Source organism: Parus major, chromosome 17, assembly GCF_001522545.3.
Source record: "Parus major isolate Abel chromosome 17, Parus_major1.1, whole genome shotgun sequence".
Lineage (NCBI taxonomy): Eukaryota > Metazoa > Chordata > Aves > Passeriformes > Paridae > Parus > Parus major.
In genome coordinates, this window is record NC_031785.1 from 9624675 (window position 1) to 9631130 (window position 6456).

Here is a 6456-nt window from a genome sequence, read left to right on the forward strand (position 1 = left end):
TGGCCAACGTTAAAAGGGGAATAAAGTCTCCTCTGGAGAGACGTGGGGCTTATTTATAAACATTTTCAAGTGTTCTGAGCTCTGCAGATGAAAGGAACTGTTAAAGGGCATACCAAAGTCTCATCAATCCTTCACTGTGTGATAACAGCTCAGTTTACCCTGCTACAGGAGCTTTCCAGCTCCTTTTGATTGCTCTGACAGCTGATTGCTGCAGTTGGAGGGATGCTCAAATGTTTGCAGCAGTGACCAGCAGCACCCAGCCTCCTCCTCAGCTCTGTGCTGGTGTCCAGAGCTGCTTTCCTGGGTGTTTCCTGGGAAAGAATGCACCTTGGAACAAGCAAGGCAGACAGGATGATAAAATCAGGTTTTTTCATTTATTTACATGCCAAAAATGTGGTTTTCTGGGCTGCAGAGGATCATGGTCAAATTGTCTGATTTGACGTGGGCTTGGCATCCCCCTGGAGGAACAGGCAGACCCCAGAGTCACTGGTGAGGCTCCAGACCAGCTCTCAGGACAGTCCTGATCTGTGTGATCCAACTTCTCCAGGCATTTTCCGTGTGCTGGTAAAGCTGCTCCTGCCATGAGCTCTTTGGGTCAGTGACAGTTGTTCCACACAATGTCTGTGTGAGAACTCCAGGGAAAGCTGGGCCAGCTCCCAGCCTGGAGGATCAGGAGAGAGCACCAAGGGTTCAGGCAGGGCCTGGTTTGTTATCTCTGCCATCTGCTCAGTCCTGTGCTCCTCTGGGAGCCTCAGATGTGGTCAGGCTCTGGAGGAGGTGGGGAGGGCTGGCAGGCAGCATGACTGGGGCTCTGGGGATGTGATTTCCAATCAAGTGATGTTCCACAAGCTGGGTGAAGCTCCTGGAGTGGGGCAGGCAGAGAGGGGCTGTCACTGGGCTGCACTGATCCAGCCCAAATCCAGCCTCCAGAGCAAGCACAGGAATGGCCCTGCTGCCCTCAGAGCTGCCAGGCTGGCTCCAGAGGGAGGTGAAATCTGCCTTGTTTTCCTCCCACAGTGACTTTCCGAAAAGTGGCTGGAGGTGTGAGAGGGCTGAGCCCAAGGGATGAGACCTCAGCCCCTGGCACAAGTCCTGTGGCTGCTCATCCCTGGCTGTTTCCCATCAGAGCTGGGATTCTGACTCAGGTGCTCCAATCCTACTCCAGAACCCTTTTTCCCCCAGTCCTGGCTCCAGTGTCCCCTGTCCAGAGCCTCTCAGGGATGTGTGGAAGTGGGGAAGGCCTGACCTGTCCCTCTCTCTGGAGCTCTGGTTTTGGTTCTTTGAGCCCTGGAGGTTCCTGTGCCAGGGCTGGGTTGCTTTTGTTTCTCTGTCTCTTCAGAGCAGTTGTGAATGTGTTGCTCCTGTTTGACTCTTGGGAATAGATATTTGCTTGCACCATCAGCCTGGCTTATGTTCATGGGAACTTCCCAGCTGCCTGCCAGACTCTGAGTCATTCCATCCCTGTGGGCACAGCAACCCTGAAAATCATGGACTGGGCACCTGCAGCTCTCCTGGAGCCCCTTCAGGCCCTGCAGGGGCTCTGAGCTCTCCCTGGAGCTTCTCCTCTCCAGGTGAGCCCCCCCAGCTCCCCCAGCCTGGCTCCAGAGGACAGAACCCTCCTTCCCTCTCAGGGTACTTTGGATCCAGGTTTTCTCAGCCCCAAGTGTCTCTGGACAATGCTCTGAGCTGAGTTTCCAGGAATGCAACTTTTAATACATGGCAAAACCACGTTTTGTGTATCTCCTTTCATTTCCTGCTGTTGTGCCAATTAAACCAACATGAAAGCCATAATGCCATAAAATATGGGAAACATCTAGAAGAGGGATTATGAAATCATTTCCTCTTGATGTCAGTAAGTACCCCATCCCTCTCAGTGAAACTACTTGTAATTTTTGTCTAATTACACAGCTTTTCATGGTGCTAACAAGTGATCCACAGTGAATATCCTACCAGGGCTCTGACTTGTCACTGCTTTTGATGTGGGAATCTTTTCTCTCTCTTTTGAAAATTAGTAAATGTAATTCCATGGTTGGGTTGATGCACAGATTCTTCATGTTTATGTATTTCAACAGCAGTACTTTGTGTTTCCTCAGCTTTACATCATTGCCAGTGTGAGCAAGGCCAGGTTGGAGCAGCCTGGGATAGTGGGAGGTGTCTGTTTATCACACAGGGATGCTCAGGGTGGGATGCTGGGGGGTCTGGGCAGGGCTGGCTGATCCTGGGGGTCCCTCCAGCTCAGGATATTCTGTGATTCTGAGCTCACCACCAGCAGACCAAGAGGTCACTGCCTCTTCTCTGCTCTGCAGGGGTGGGTGAAGGCTGAGTCCCAGGCAAGACAGGGCTTGAAGAAGCTGCTTTTGTAGCAGTGCTGGTCATGGGGAGGAAGATCCTGGCCTCAGCACTCGCCCTTGGCACTGGCACCCAGCAGTGCTGTGCCAGAGGGCTTGGCTGGGTTGCTGTAAATAACTCCTGGAGCCTGTGTGCTGTGCCCAGGCAGGAGCTGGGAACTGAACCCCCAGCACATGATCCCACTGGCTCCTGTCCATGGCAAAAATACCTCAGGAGGGATCAAGAGCTGCCCTGGAGTCAGGACAGTTACAATCTCTTACAAGGGCAGCCAGGCATTATCTGCCCACAAAACACTGCTGCAGAGGGATGTCTGGAGCCCAGAGATCCCACATGACTGCGGAAATTGAGGGCTGAGCCTGGAAGTCTGGCTGCTGCTTCAGCCCCGAGGAGCAGCCCAAAGACACGGCTTTCAGAGCCTCATGCCATCCAAGCTCTGACCAAAGTCTGTCTTTGCCCTCTCTGCCTCCAGATCTTCCCCATCTTTTGTTGGTTCTTCCTGCCAGGAGGCCCCTAATTCTCCCTTTCCTGACTCTCTGTGGGGATTTGGGACAGAGGGAGCTTCTCTGGTCACTGCTTGTGCTGCTCCTGCCCTCCCTGATCATTCCCATTCTTTGCTGTCCACAGAATGCTCTCTGGAAATGAGCTGCTGGACAGGCTGGACAGCTATTGCCAGCTCACCAAGCTGGGCAGGAAAACTCTCCTTTCTTCCATGCAGCAGAAATATGTCAAAACATCCTTCCAAACCCACATTCAACTCACTTTAGGAAAGGTGTTCCCCTTTCCTAAGTAAAGGGGTGACAAAGAGTAGAGGAATGAGCTTTCTCCTGAATTAACCTCATCTCATCTCATCTCATCTCATGTCATCTCATCTCATCTCATCTCATCTCATCTCATCCCATCTCAGTCTCCTCATGGACTGATGGGAGGTCCCTTCTGTTTCTGTCAGTCTAGAGAGAAGCAGTTCTTGGACATGATCTAAGGGGTGCCTGTGGGAAGGGGCAGCCAGATGGGGAGGATCAGGAAAAATGTCCTGTTCTCCACTGCCCTTGGAGTGAACTTCACAAATCCTACCAAACCTGGCTACAGGAAGAGCTTAAAAAAGTCTGGTAGGCCAAACACAAAATGGGCTGGGGTGTGGAGAAGGACTGATGTGAACTGATGGAGAAGAGGCTGCAGGGGAGGAAGGCAGGATAAAAAAGGGAGGTCCTGCTCAGGGCAGGGTTAAAAGCTGCTGAGGACTGAGGGAAGAGGGAATTTCCACGGCTCAGTCTTGCTCTGCACATCGCCTGCCCCCACTCTGTGAGACTAATCCCTGCCTTTCACCAACACCAGAACAAAAAAATCCCTCCCCCCATGATATAATAATCTGAAAATTCCACAGCTCCAGTTTAGCCAGAGCCAAAAACCTCATTCTGAAGATCCTGCTCTATTTTTCAAAGTCCCCACGCCTCTGAAGCCAGCTCCTGATTTCAGTGGGATGACGCTCCTTTCCCAGCGCAGTCTCCAAACCCAATGAATCACTCTGGCCTCGGGGAATTGCCACAAGTCACTTGAGCAGCTAAAAATATCTCTGAGGAAGCAGCACAAAAATACCCATATCCGCTGACGCTGGGCTGGGAGGGCACACTCCAAATGAACCTGCTCCTGTTTCTGCCTCCTCCTTCCCTGCAGGGCTGGGAGCAGATCCCAGCAGATCCCAGCAGATCCCAGCAGATCCCAGCAGAGATCCCAGCAGGTCCCAGCAGATCCCAGCATGTCCCAGCAGGTCCCAGCAGGTCCCAGCAGGTCCCAGCAGATCCCAGCAGGTCCCAGCAGGTCCCAGCAGATCCCAGCAGATCCCAGCAGGTCCCAGCAGGTCCCAGGAGATCCCAGAAGAGATCCCAGCAGATCCCAGCAGATCCCAGCAGGTCCCAGCAGGTCCCAGGAGATCCCAGAAGAGATCCCAGCAGGTCCCAGCAGATCCCAGCAGGTCCCAGCAGATCCCAGCAGGTCCCAGCAGATCCCAGCAGATCCCAGCAGGTCCCAGCAGATCCCAGCAGGTCCCAGGAGATCCCAGGAGATCCCAGCAGGTCCCAGCAGATCCCAGCAGGTCCCAGCAGGTCCCAGCAGATCCCAGCAGGTCCCAGGAGATCCCAGCAGGTCCCAGCAGGTCCCAGCAGATCCCAGCAGATCCCAGCAGATCCCAGCAGGTCCCAGCAGGTCCCAGCAGGTCCCAGGAGATCCCAGAAGAGATCCCAGCAGGTCCCAGCAGATCCCAGCAGGTCCCAGCAGATCCCAGGAGATCCCAGGAGATCCCAGCAGATCCCAGCAGGTCCCAGCAGGTCCCAGCAGATCCCAGCAGGTCCCAGCAGATCCCAGCAGGTCCCAGGAGATCCCAGCAGGTCCCAGCAGGTCCCAGCAGATCCCAGCAGGTCCCAGCAGATCCCAGAAGATCCCAGCAGATCCCAGCAGATCCCAGCAGGTCCCAGCAGATCCCAGCAGGTCCCAGCAGGTCCCAGCAGGTCCCAGCAGGTCCCAGGAGATCCCAGAAGAGATCCCAGCAGGTCCCAGCAGATCCCAGAAGATCCCAGCAGATCCCAGCAGATCCCAGCAGGTCCCAGCAGATCCCAGCAGGTCCCAGCAGATCCCAGCAGACACACAGCTTTGTGGGACACTTGGTTGCTGTTTAGGGGGAGAGGGGTGGTGGAAAAAACGTTTGTGTGGTTTAAAGGTGGCTCTCAGCTCTGGTTTCTGGGGGATTCTGAAGTCCAGGAGTGCTAAGCAAGAGGGCTGATGGGACTCTTAGAATCATGGAATTAAGCTTGGGAAAGGCCTCTAAGGTTATGGGTCCATCCATTCCCCCTGGAATGCACTGCCAAGGCCACCACCAACCATGTCCCCAAGGGCCACATTTACACAGCTTTGAAATCCCTCCAAGGATGGTGGCCTGGAGCAGTTCCAATTCCTTACCACCCTTTCCATTGGGAATTTCCCCCTCATATCCAGACCAAACCTGCCCTGGAGCAACTTGAGGCTGTTTTATCTTGTCTTGATGCTCTCCAGGGCTGGGTGTGATTCACCTCCCCTGGAGCTGCTCCCAGCTGTGTCCCTGTGTTTGTCTGAACCAATCCTGCCCGGAGGATTTCATCCCAACGAGTTCAGCAGGTGACAGAGGGACAGAAGGGTCAGGCACAGTCTGCATGTGGCTCCCAGCTGGGCCATGGGCACTGCAAGGAGCTTCTCCCTGAGCTGGGTCAGCACAGAGGAGCAGCTGTGGTGCTTCCCCAGGAACCCAGGAAGGGAGTTCAGTGTCTCACACACCTCCACAGGTCCCATCCAGGCAGGAATAAATCAGTCCTTCTCAAAAATACACTTCTTTTCCTGTGATAGTAAATGCTCTTCCCCAGCCTGGCCTCCAGCAGATCCAGCAGCATCCATCACATTTGTCTGGGTAAAGTGTATATATATTAAAAATAAAAAAAAAAAAAGAGTTTGACTGCAAACAAAGCAAAGAATGAAAAAAAAAAATTTGGAAAGAGTGAAGTAAACATCATCCATGATGATATTTCCAGACAGTAAAACCATGGTGCAAAGCTGGCCTGGATTTGTTTATGCTGGAGACAGTCATATCCGAGTGGAGGATTATTGCATTCACTTCCAGAAATAGCTGGAGAATACAACCACCAAACATCAGCCTTGTACAAAGGTTACATCTGCTGGAGGCACAGCACAGATCCCCAGGCAGCCAAAGCCCAGGGATTGATGTCATGGACAGCAGCAGGAATATTTCTCTGAGTACAGGGTACCTGCTGTCTCCTTAACTTACAGGAATTTGGGCCAATGATTAAAACAAAACTTATTTCTCTGTGGTTTTACTGATTCCACACATCCTCCCTCTGAAGTTATTTCTGTTCTCCAGCTCTGTCAAGGTGAGATCTGAGCACACAGCACCTCCCTGAAACAAAATCCACAAAACAGCACCACAACAGAAAGAAAAATAACAAAAAATAACCCATTTAAGCCTTTTCTACCCACTAACATTTGCTTTATTTAGGTGGCCCTCGATCCCCCCTCCCCAAAGCAGGTGGGAGAGGAGCTGGAGCTGGAGCTGCACATCCCGAGGGTGAG